Genomic DNA, 12,593 nt, shown 5'->3' with positions numbered 1-12,593 from the left:
TGAGTCTGCTCCACGCCATGTCACAGCAACGCCTGAGTCTGCTCCACGCCATGTCACAGCCACGCCTGAGTCTGCTCCACGCCATGTCACAGCCACGCCTGAGTCTGCTCCACGCCATGTCACAGACACGCTTGAGTCTGCTCCACGCCATGTCACAGCCATGCCTGATTCTGCTCCACGCCATGTCACAGCTACACCTGAGTCTGCTCTACGTCATGTCACAGCCAAATCTGAGTCTGCTCCAAGCCTTCCGCGACTCCTTGCTCAAAGCCTTTCACGGCCCCTGTCTCCATGAAGACCCTACCTCACAAATTGACAGCGCCCACACCTGCCACGGCCAACAAGCCAACGCCCATGCCTGCCACGGCCAACGGGCTGGAAGCCCCATCCGTCCCAGAGCCTGCGTTGCCAGCCTTGTCCATCCCAGCATCAGTGTTGCCAGCCTAGTCTGTCCCAGAGCCAGCATTGCCAGCCTTGTCCTTCCCAGAGCCAGCGTTGCCAACTTCGGCCGTCTGAAGGAGGAGGAGAAGAAAGGCTTCTGTTTCGAAGTCTCTGCCCATGTTCACGACCACGGAGGTCATTCCCGAGTCTCTGCCCATGCCCAGGACCACGGAGGTCATTCCCGAGCCTCTGCCAGTGTTTACGACCACAGAGGTCATTCCCAAGTCTCTGCTTGTGCCCACGACCACAGAGGTTGTTCCTGAGTCTCTTTCCATGTTCATGACCATGGAGGTCATTTTCCAGTCATCCAGTACTCTTTGTCTCGACCCTCCTATGGCTCCACCCCTCGAGCCTCCCACGGCTCCTCCTCCCATGGCTTCGCCCCTCAAGCCCCCTACGGCTCTGTCTACCATGGCTTCGCCCCTCGAGCCTCCTACGGCTCCATCTTCCACGGCTCCGCCCTCAGAGTCTTCCACGGCTCTAGTCTCTAGTCTGTGGCCACCTCCCAGGCCTTCTGACCCTATCTTGACCCTGTGGTCGCTACCCAGGCCTCCTGATCCTGTTTCAGCCCTGTGGCCGCCAACTAGCCATCCTGATCCAGTCCCTACCCTGAGGTGGTCTCCTGGGTCCCCTGGCTGTCCACCTGATCTGCTCTGTTCTCCTTGGTCTCATGGCCATCCATCTGATCTGCTCTGGTCTCCTTGGTCTCCTGGCCGTCTGCCTGATCTGCTCTGGTCTCCTTGGTCTCCTGGCCATCTGCCTGATCTGCTCTGGTCTCCTTGGTCTCCTGGCCATCTGCCTGATCTGCTCTGGTCTCCTTGGTCTCCTGGCCATCTGCCTGATCTGCTCTGGTCTCCTGGGTCTCCTGGCCATCCGCCTGATCTGCTCTGGTCTCCTTGGTCTCATGGCCATCCGCCTGATCTGCTCTGGTCTCCTTGGTCTCATGGCCATCCGCCTGATCTGCTCTGGTCTCCTTGGTCTCATGGCCATCCGCCTGATCTGCTCTGGTCTCCTTGGTCTCATGGCCATCCGCCTGATCTGCCCTGGTCTCCTTGGTCTCCTGGCCATCTGCCTGATCTGCTCTGGTCTCCTGGGTCCCCTGGCCATCCGCCTGATCTGCTCTGGTCTCCTTGGTCTCTCGGCCGTCTGCCTGATCTGCTCTGGTCTCCTTGGTCTCCTGGCCATCTGCCTGATCTGCTCTGGTCTCCTGGGTCTCCTGGCCATCCGCCTGATCTGCTCTGGTCTCCTTGGTCTCATGGCCATCCGCCTGATCTGCTCTGGTCTCCTTGGTCTCATGGCCATCCGCCTGATCTGCCCTGGTCTCCTTGGTCTCATGGCCATCCGCCTGATCTGCCCTGGTCTCCTTGGTCTCCTGGCCATCTGCCTGATCTGCTCTGGTCTCCTGGGTCCCCTGGCCATCCGCCTGATCTGCTCTGGTCTCCTTGGTCTCTCGGCCGTCCGCCTGAGCTGCTCTGGCCTCTTTGGTCTCCGGCTCCATCTTGGCCCAGCTATCCTTGGGCATCAGGAGCTGCCCATTGGTGGGGGGGGGGGGGGGGTGGGTGGTGGTTATGTCATGATTCACTATTGTTTGCCTTGTGTTTTGCCCTGTCATCTGTTTCCCCGGACTACATTCCTCATAATTCACTGCCCTCATCACTACCAGCTGTTCCCAATTGTTTTCACCTGTCTTCCATTACCTCATTTATCCTTGTGTATATAATCCCCTGATGTCTGCTCTGTCTTTGTCAGTTGTTATGTGTTTCTCTCCCATTCAGTTACCTAGTTCCCATCGTGGATGTTTTGTTTGTTTTATTCCCCAGTTCTTTGTTCTGCTGTGTTCCTGAGTTTTCTATGTTAATTTATACCACACTTTGTTTCTTAATTAAACTTTTTAAGCTGCACCTAGATCCTGCTCTTGTGTTTCCCTTCGAATCATTACAAAAATAGACATACAATAAATCTGTACACTAAAAACACAAATGAGGATTCAATAATTAGGCCTGTTGCCATTATTCAATTGTCTGATATTTAAATATGGTATATGGCTAAATACGAACAAATACAATTAGAATTCATATATTTGAGCATTTATGTACAGATTTAAATTCCAATTTTTTATAAAAAAAAAATGTTCAGAATATGAAAATTACCATTTTTGTTATATTGTCATATCCTGTATATTGAATATATCTACAATTGAAGTCAGAAATGTACATACACCTTAGCCAAATACGTTTAAACTCAGCTTTTCACAATTCCTGACATTTAACCATAGAAAACATTCCCTGTCTTAGGTCAATTAGGATCACTACTTTATTTTAAGAATGTGAAATAATAATAGTAGAGAGAATTATTTATTTTAGCTTTTATATCTTTCATTACATTCCCAGCGGGTCAGAAGTTTACATACAATTTGTTAGTATTTGGTAGCATTGCCTTTAAATTGTTTAACTTGGGTCAAACATTTTGGATAGCCTTCCACAAGCTTCTCACAATAAGTTGCTGGAATTTTGGACCATTCCTCCAAACAGAACTGGTGTAACTGAATCAGGTTTGTAGGCCTCCTTGCTCGCACATGTTTTTCAGTTCTGCCCACAAATTTTTTCTTAGATTGAGGTCAGGGCTTTGTGATGGCCACGCCAATACCTTGACTTTGTTTTCCTTAAGCCATTTTGCCATGACTTTGGAGGTATGCTTGTGGCCATTGTCCATTTGGAAGACCCATTTGCGACCGAGCTTTAACTTCATGGCTGATGTCTTGAGATGTCGCTTTAATATATCCACATAATTTTTCTTCCTCATGATGCCATCTATTTTGTGATGTGCACCAGTCTCTCCTGCAGCAAAGCACCCCCAAAACAAGATGCTGCCACCCCCATGCTTCACGGTTGGGATGGTGTTCTTCGGCTTGCAAGCCTCACCCTTTTAACTCCAAACATAACGATGGTCATTATGGCCAAAAAGTTCACATTTTGTTTCATCATACCAGAGGATATTTCTCCAAAAAGATCTAAGATCTTTGTCTGCATGTGCACTTGCAAACTGTAGTCTGGCTTTTTTATGGCGGGTTTTGGAGCATTGGTTTCTTCCTTGCTGAGCAGCCTTTCAGGTTGACAATATAGGACTCGTTTTACTGTGGATATAGAGATACTTGTATACCTGTTTCCTCCAGCATCTTCACAAGGTCCTTTGCTGTTGTTCTGGGAATGATTTGCACTTTTCGCACCAAACTATGTTCATCTCTAGGAGACAGAATGCGTCTCCTTCCTGAGTGGTATGATGCCTGCATGGTCCCATGGTGTTTATATTTGCATACTATTGTTTGTACAGATGTATGTGGTACCTAAAGGCATTTGGAAATTGCTCCCAAGTATAAACCAGACTTGTGGAGGTCCACAATTGCTCATTTCTTTTGATTTTTCCATGATGTCAAGCAAAGAGGCACTGAGTGTGAAGGTAGGCCTTAAAAAACATCCACAGGTACACCTCCAATTGACACCAATTAGCTTCTGATAGGCTTGCCTAAAGGCTTGACATCATTTCCTAGAATTTTCCAAGCTGCTTAAAGGCACAGTTAACTTAGTGAATGTAAACATCTGATCCACTGGAATTGTGATATAGTCAATTAAAAATGAAACAATCTGTCTGTAAACAATTGATTGGAAAAATACTTGTGTCATGCACAAGTAGATGTCCTAAACGACTTGCCAAAACTATAGTTTGCTAATATGAAATCTGTGGAGAGGTTAAAATATGAGTTTTAATGATTTCAACCTAAGTGTATGTGAACTTCTGAATTGACATTTTTATATCAGTAAAAACATTCATGAAAATTTACTTTCAGCATACAAGTGTTCAGCATATATTGCCATTTTCAGATTCGTAGTCTACTGTATTAATAGCACTTCAAATTCTAATCATATTTTATTACACAACTAATGGGGATTTTAAGTGAATGTTAGGTATTCTTTGTATAAACATGGGTTTTTGTGTCTCATTCACAGCACACAGGGTGAAGATTAAATGCTAGCTGTGATGTATGTGTGCTGTCTGTGGTCCCTTGAAAATTAAAAGGATTTTGATAGTGAACACATAACGTGGAGTATACGCTTACACTGCTACTATGGAGATGATAAAAACGGCAGCTGTGCATTTGTGGAGAAGTACATCAATCAGCTCTGGTAAAAGGAGTCTGACTGGATGGTCTAGTGGTAATTAATTCGCTCATTGCATAAGAGGTTAAAGGTTCTAATCTGTCCATATGAAACTATATATTTTAATTAACAAAGATTGCATTCGCACCTCAGTGGATGTACATCTTGAGTGGGGACACATTTGTTTGCATTTTTCTATGGGATTCGACTGGAAAAGAGCACAAACTGTGGAACTCGCAGCAACAAGGAGCACTCGCCGGCCATTCTCGATTCCTCAAGTACATCACTGCAGCACATATGTTGCTATCCTCTTAGTACTGTATAATTAATGCTTATGTTGTTTAAAATTAAAAGCAGTTCATGGGCATAATGTTGTCTAAATGTGGTGACAGTCTCATGAATCACCTAGAAGGAGTATTTAAAAGTTCAGAGAATTCAGAGAATCTATCTATCAATTTTTAATTGTAATTATAAATCTTTTGCTAACTGATTAATTTGACATTTTTGCTATAATTTAATATAATTATTTATTGAAAAAAATATGTAGATCTAAAGATTATATTGTAATGAAGTTATTTACCATTTTTATTTATCCATAAACCGGCTTTAAATTAAATTAACAAATGTAATTCATGGCATTAGGTGTTAAGATAGTCTAAGTAGATTTTAATATGAGCACAGAAGTCATTTAGGCTTGTAATTTCGTTGCAATTCTGTTGTTGCATTTTTTTCTCTGTGCACTGTCAAAATAAATGAAGTACATTAACTTTGAGTCTGCATTCATTATTCATACGCACAACTGTTTAAATAGCGGACATAAATGAGGACATAAATTAGGTTAGAATACTGCATGTTTGCCTATAGAATAATTATTCAAAGCATAAATTACCAACTGGTTACCAACAAATAACTATTTGTCATGGTTCCGGCATTTCTGCCGGCTCATCCTGTTGTTTGTTATTCTCTCTCCCTCGTGTCTCACAGGTGGAGCCGGCACGTGATCAGCATTTCCATGGGAACTGTGATCGATCTCGGGGAGATGCTGATCACAGCAATGATTTACTCACCCGTTACCATCTGCTCCAATCTGATTGCACTCCTTGCTTATTCCTTGTGTGTCACCTCATTATTTGACCATTTATTGTTCACTGTCATGTTAACTTTGCTCTCTTGTGTGGTTGGAGCATGCTCATGTGTCTGTTGGTTGCCCCTCTGTAGAGGTGTGGTTACCTTCCTGTTTGCCGTCACCTCGCCAGTTCTGTGCCCAGTTCATGTAGAGGAGGATTCCTCAGTCTCTGCCCGCGTCTCGGGGACTATATCATCTGGGCTTTGCTTCGCAACACACCAGCTTCAATGGACTCTCTTCGGATTGTTCCTGACTTCCACAAAGCACACACTTATCATACAAACACACCCTTCACTAGCCCATTGCGGCTCGCTGGATTTCAGCCTTCTGCAGCTGGTGCCAGGTGCACCTTATCTTGACATTGAGAACTTTGTTAATAAAACCATTGAACCGTCATCTCTGCTTTTGGGTCCTTTGTCCCCCTCATGACACTATTGAACCATGACCTTGCCACAATGTCGTCATGACGGACTGGCACCGTTCCAAAGTTACGTTGTGGCAACGAATATAGAAATGTCATTTTTCCGGTTGTCACAACGTAATCAGTTACATCGCCACAACTAAAGTTTGGTCATCAAATTACAGTGTAGTTAGGAAATGGCCATGTAATTTGGCTAGCTGGAATCACAAAATGGCTGAATTTTCTGCTGCTTTTCACAAATTTTGCAATGCAATTGCTGCATTTTTGGGGTTGTTTTGCAGTGAAAACTCACAAATCATCATTATATACCTCTGTAATTGTGTTAATTACATTTTAAATGCAATTACATGTAAATATTTTAGTGCATAATAACATGAATATGCAGGTACAACCAAAAAAACAAAAAAAAAATTCACACAAAAATAGCATACATTTAGATGAAAGCTGTGGGTATTGAAAGACCCTTAATTATTTTTGTATTATAATTTTCTGCCTCAGAGAATGCAATAAAACTTATCTAAGTTTAAAATAGATGTACAATAAATCTGTAAGCTAAAAACACAAATGAGGATTCAATAATTAGGCCTGTTGCCATTATTACATTGTCTGATATTTAAATCAGGTATATGGCCAAATACAGCCGCAGCCCATGCATTTTAAGTCTAGGCCTTCAGTGCGATTCATGCCATTAAGAAAACACAGTTTCACAATGAATAAGACACTGTATGCCCATCATACATTACATGGCAGTCAACTAATAATACCAATGGACATTTTAAAAACACGCCACGCATGAAAGCCAGAACCAAGGAGGTCTAATACCAAGAAAAAGGTCTCTAATAATATTTGCGATTAAAATTTTGCTTGCAATGTTTCGTCAGGGTACACGGTTACTTTTCAAAACTTGATCCAACACTGAATGCTCAAGCAGCCTAATTTACACTTGTTATAGCAACTCCTGATGTTGCTATAACAATGCAAAAAGCACTTACCAGTTTGCTTGAAGTTAAAATCAGCCCTCCTTTCCTGTTTAATTAATCAATCACACAATCATGCAGAACATCTCGGGTTTTTAAATCCATAAGGATCTCTTTCTCAACAACAATACCAGCAGTGATGACAGCCAACTCGTCAGCAAGATTTTGCACTCTTCGCTTTCAAATGACATCACTTAAAGAATGATTGCGTCACTCAACACCAGCTAGTAGGCCTAGCAAACTCTCCGCTCCAGCAGCGGGAATTTGCACGTGAGCATTGGTGACCAAGGTGGCACAGCTCACGAACACCCATCGCACAACCCAGCCATGAAACACTCTGTTTATATAGGAAGGAAACACATTAACACTCAGCTCACCTGATTACCCCACACCTGAGTGCGATTAATAGAGACAGAGAGAGAGATAAAGACAAAACACACGCTCTACATACACACAAACAATACGGCCGAGAAGGCAATCACAATGGGGGACATATTTCGCTTTTCTATTTCCTGGAAAAGAGCGTGAGCTGCAGAAAAAACTGCTGACACTAAACGACACTGATAACAGCCAGAAAAAACATTTATCAAATATAATTCAAAATAACACATTCCAGCGCCGGATCGGCAATCAAAACATACACAGATCAGATGAAACAGAAACTCCAACTCAAGAACTGGAGATGTTTAACACATGAAATGAGAAATAAAGTTAATTGAAATATGTAGTTACACATACTTCATATACATAACGTACGAAAGAGGGATCCCTTCTATACACACCACACGAAAAATCTTCTGAAAGGGTTATTTTGGGAATCATTCATGGAGCTTGGCTGCCATCTGTTGGACATTTCTTGTAATTGCCACTCAGAACTGGGTTAGACAACATGGCTTTGGTTTTCTAGTATTTTTACATTTCAGTTGATATTTATATTATATATTTTATTTATATAAAAAATAATATGTTTATTAACAATAAACTTGAAAATTCAAGCATGCCAAATACCTCAAAACATGTGAATATACACAAAAAGGAATGATGACATTTAATGTGTTGCCATGGCAACAGTATTTAAGATATCAATAATCCCTTCAGACTTTTAAATCTGCTCTGTCTTGACATTATACTAATTTTTATTTGAAGCAATTCAGGTTAACATAATAGGGATATTTCAAAGTTTGTTAAAAGTGACACACTTCCTTCCGCCAGTTGGTGGCGCTACGACCGTGACCCACAATAGCCACATCAATGTGATCAGCCTGCAAGGACAAACATTTGGCTCAATTTTGATGTAAATCACACCATGCATGCATTTTCTGTAAAGCTGCATTGAAACGATGAGTGTTGTGAAAGGCACTATACAAATAAAAATGACTTGACTTCCTGCATACAAGCGTTATCTATGTGAATGGCTGATACATCTTGCTCGCTAAGATTGCTCTCATTGCCACAGGAAGCAGGTGAAGATGTAAAAATTAATTATTCCAGCATTTACAGAAGCCTTTTAATGTTTATTGTAAGAGTTCTGTTTATTTTTAAGCCATTATTTCTGTATCTGTCTGTGTTAAGACCCTCAATAAAAAATATCTTCAAGCCTTAACATTGTTTCTATAAATGAGACATCATGTTCCTTGATGTTTGCAGACAAACCACGACTCATCCAAGAGGCTGATGGGACTTTTCACACACAGCAATGCCACAAAACTCTTACCAGCAGGTCAGATGGTGCTGTGAACACACACCCTTGTGCAATCATGTTAGAAGTTGTTGTAGCGTATTTGCTATTGTAGCAGAGAGTTTCAGACAAATTTTATACTGTTGTTGTGGATGGCAGACTGAATTGTGGTGATAGATTCCACTGCATGGACGTACTGCTGTGATGTTATGGCTATAGTTTATCTCTTAGTTAAGACTTATGTCCAGCTGGGAAAGTCTGACAAGTTGTTTACACATCTATCTCTGATGTTGTTTGATGTTTTTACCTTCAGGTTTTGTTGAGGCTGTTGCTTTGGTTTTGCGGTCTGATCATTTAATATCCTTGTGTTGTGCTGGAGTAGTTTTACTCTTTTGATAAATTTCTTTATATTACAGTCTAATATATTTCTAGCGAAATCAGGGAAAGAACAGATGTGACATCATTTCAAACAAAATCTGACCAAAAAGAAGGTCTTTGAGTTCGATGCGGTGGTTTGAACAGCTTGCCAATGCAAACTTTTAGGAAAACTTAGTGGCGGCTTCTAAAAACCTTCATGCTGCCATTGATCCATGTCATTGTGGGTGCTACACCTACTTTGACACAATTATCTTTTTCCAGTTAATTTCTTCTCTCAGTCGAGATCAGTCAACATGAACACAATGGAGTGCATAGTTGCCACCATTTTATACACCTTTCTTTGCAGTAGTATGGATGTCTTTCTTTAAAAAATAAACAAGTATAAAAAAACATTTTACGTTGGTGGTCGGATAACTTTCAATCTGGCTCAATACATCGATTTTGCCCTGCAACTGAACTATGCATTCCTACCATGGCTGCCATGTCTGAGCCATCCCCTGTCATGGCCGCCACACCAGAGTCTCCCGTCATGGCCGCCATGCCAGAGTCCCCCGTCATGGCCGCCACGCCTGAGTCCCCCGTTATGGCTGCCGTGCATGAGTCCCCCGTCATGGCCGCCACGCCTGCCACGTTAGACGAGCCGGCGCCCAAGCCTGCCACGTTTTACGAGCCAGGGCCCATGCCAGCCATGATCTACGAGCCAGCGCCCACGGCAGCCATGGTCATAGAGTCCCCCGTCATGGCTGCCACACCTGAGTTCCCCGTCATGTCTGCCATGCCTGAGTCTCCCATCATGGCCACCACGCATGAGTCCCCCGTCATGGCCGCCACGCCTGAGTCCCCCGTCATGGCCGCCATGCATGAGTCTACCACACCAGCCACGTTCTACGAGCCAGTGCCCACGCCAGCCACGTTCTACGAGCCAGTGCCCACGCCAGCCATGTTCTATGAACCAGTGCTCACGCCTGCCACGGTCAACGAGCCAGCGTTGCAAACCTTGTCCATCCCAGAGCCAGCATTGCAAGCCTCATCCATCCCAGAGCCAGCATTGCAAGCCTCAGTGCCCATGTCATGCCATGTTTCCACACCAGCCATTCCTACTACGTCATGCCATGTTGCCACGTCTGCTACGTCATGCCATGTTGCCACACCTGCCATTCCTACCTTGTCATGCCATGCTGCTATTCCTGCCACGTCATGCCATGCTGCTATGCCTGCCACTTCATGCCATGTTGCCATGCCTGCCACATCATGCCATGTTGCCACGCTTACCATTACTACCTCATCATGCCATTTTACCACACCTGCCATGCCTAGTCAAGAGGCCCTCTCTTGCCATGTTGCCACGTCAACTACGTCATGCAATGTAAACACTTGTTCCTCATCACGCCATGCTGTTCTGCCTGCCATGTCAAGTCAAGCAGCCCCGCCTTGCCATGTCTCCATGTCTGCTCTGCCTTGTCAAGTCGGCACACGATCCCATCATGCCAAGTCGCCATGACCCTTGAGCCTGCCACGGCTCTGTCCCCTGAGCCTGTCACGGCTCTGCCTTCCTTCAACGAGACTCCCATGGATCCACCCCTTGAGCCTCCCATGGCTCCACCTTCCAATTCTCCCACAGCTGTGCTCACGGCCATATGGAAGTGGAAGAGGAGAAGAAGGGCTCCTACTCCCCAGTCGCTGCCAGTGCTCACAACCACAAAGGTCGTTCCCCAGTCACTACCAGTGCTCATGACCACAGAGGTCGTTCCCTCGTCACTGTCTGTGCTCACAACCATGGAGACTGTTACCCTTCCACTGTCTGTGCTCACAGCCATTAAGACTTTTCCCCTGTGGCGGCCAATCCCTGAGACTTCCACGGCTCCGCCCCCTGAGCCTCTGCCTCTTGACCCTGTCCTGTGGCTGCCTCCCAGGCCTCCTGACCCTGTCCCTGCCCTGTGGTCATCCCCCAAACTGCCGGACCTTGCTCCCTTCCTGGAGCCGCCACCCAAACCACAAAGTCTCGCCAGGCCATGCCTCAAGGACCCCCCCCCCCAGCTCCCTGTTGAACTCTATTGTTTGTTTATGTTTGGGCATCAGGAGCCATCCATTGTGGGGGGGGGGTGGCGGGGGGTGGTATGTCATGTCATGTTTAAATGTGTTTTTGTTCATGTTTTGAATATGTCTTTTATTTTGAAAGTTTAATTGCCATGTTTCCAGTTCCTGTCATGTGATATCCTGTTTCCCTCCATGTTCATGCGTCTTGTTCTCATTGGTTTATTGTCTTGTTAACTCATTATCAGTCTTGTCGTGTCACTGGTTCATGTTTTAGTATCTTGTTATCATGTTCATTAGTTTAGTCTCGTCATTGGTTGTCTGTCATGTGGTTACCCATGTCCATGTATTTAAGCCATTATGTTTGCCATTGTCTTTGGTCGAGTATTGTTTTGGTGCAATGTTGTGTCAGTTTTCATGCTGTCAAGTCATTTATGTTTGTTTTCACTTTGGATTCACGTTTTTGGATTTCATGTTGTTAATAAATACTGCACTTGGGTTTACACTTCATCGTCATCATCTGTTCCTGTCTTCAGCCTGTCTCTATGCTACAAAAGTGGTCTCTGAGCAGTTTGCATGCATTGTGAAAGCTGCAGGTTCACACAATTCCAAAACATTTGTAACCGCAACGAGTTATTATACAAATCTAAAAATGGGACACGGTATCACAGAAAAGAGGTGACAGCATTTCCCCAGATTTGTAGTAAGCAACATTGAAAACTGTCAAATACACACTGCACTTCCTGTGTTCCATCAAAATAAAAGCTCCAGGTGAAATAAATACAACAAAAATATATTACTATTGTACAAAACAAATATAATCATAATAATAATTCAGTATTATATTGCATCAAAATAAAATTCAACTGGGCTCTAAAAAGTGAGTGAACTTTTGCATACACTGTTTATTCACAAAAAATATCAAATCTAAAAAGTAAATATTGCTTATTATTACTGTATTTTTGTATTGGTGCACCTGAATGAAAATGAATAAATATAGATCTTCCTTGTGTTTATTTAGTGAAAACTGTGGAAAACATGCTTTGAGAATACTTGGCTACAATGGCTGTTTGGTTGAAATAATGGTTCCTCTGATTAAAAACAAACACTTAATTCCTTTCAGAACAAATATATAATTATCACGCTAAAAAATATAGAGTTATCGATTTTGCTCTGAACGAAGAACGAAGAAGAACTTCGGCTTGAGTATACTGGAGCCTTAAATACCAATTTCTGCTGGTGTTTGAATCCTCTCCATACTTTTAGGGTGTTCTCCCAAATATCTGAGAGTTTTCATGCATCCGTGTGCAATACGGTTTGTTCACAACAACCTGAGGCCTCATGACTCTGAGCTGGAGGCAACCTCATATTTTACTAAGTAAGA

General features: G+C 43.6%; 1 protein-coding gene across 2 annotated transcripts in view; it reads right to left on the bottom strand.

Moving 5' to 3' along the window:
* The window catches only part of LOC127456160 (tetraspanin-4-like), a 173,088-nt gene that overhangs the window by 35,364 nt on the left and 125,131 nt on the right, over positions 1 to 12,593 (bottom strand). The window lies entirely within an intron of this gene.

The sequence above is a fragment of the Myxocyprinus asiaticus genome, chromosome 18 (assembly GCF_019703515.2).
Source record: "Myxocyprinus asiaticus isolate MX2 ecotype Aquarium Trade chromosome 18, UBuf_Myxa_2, whole genome shotgun sequence".
In the NCBI taxonomy this organism is placed as follows: domain Eukaryota; kingdom Metazoa; phylum Chordata; class Actinopteri; order Cypriniformes; family Catostomidae; genus Myxocyprinus; species Myxocyprinus asiaticus.
Note: the sequence above shows the minus strand (reverse complement) of the source record. Positions and strands in the feature narration are given on the sequence as shown.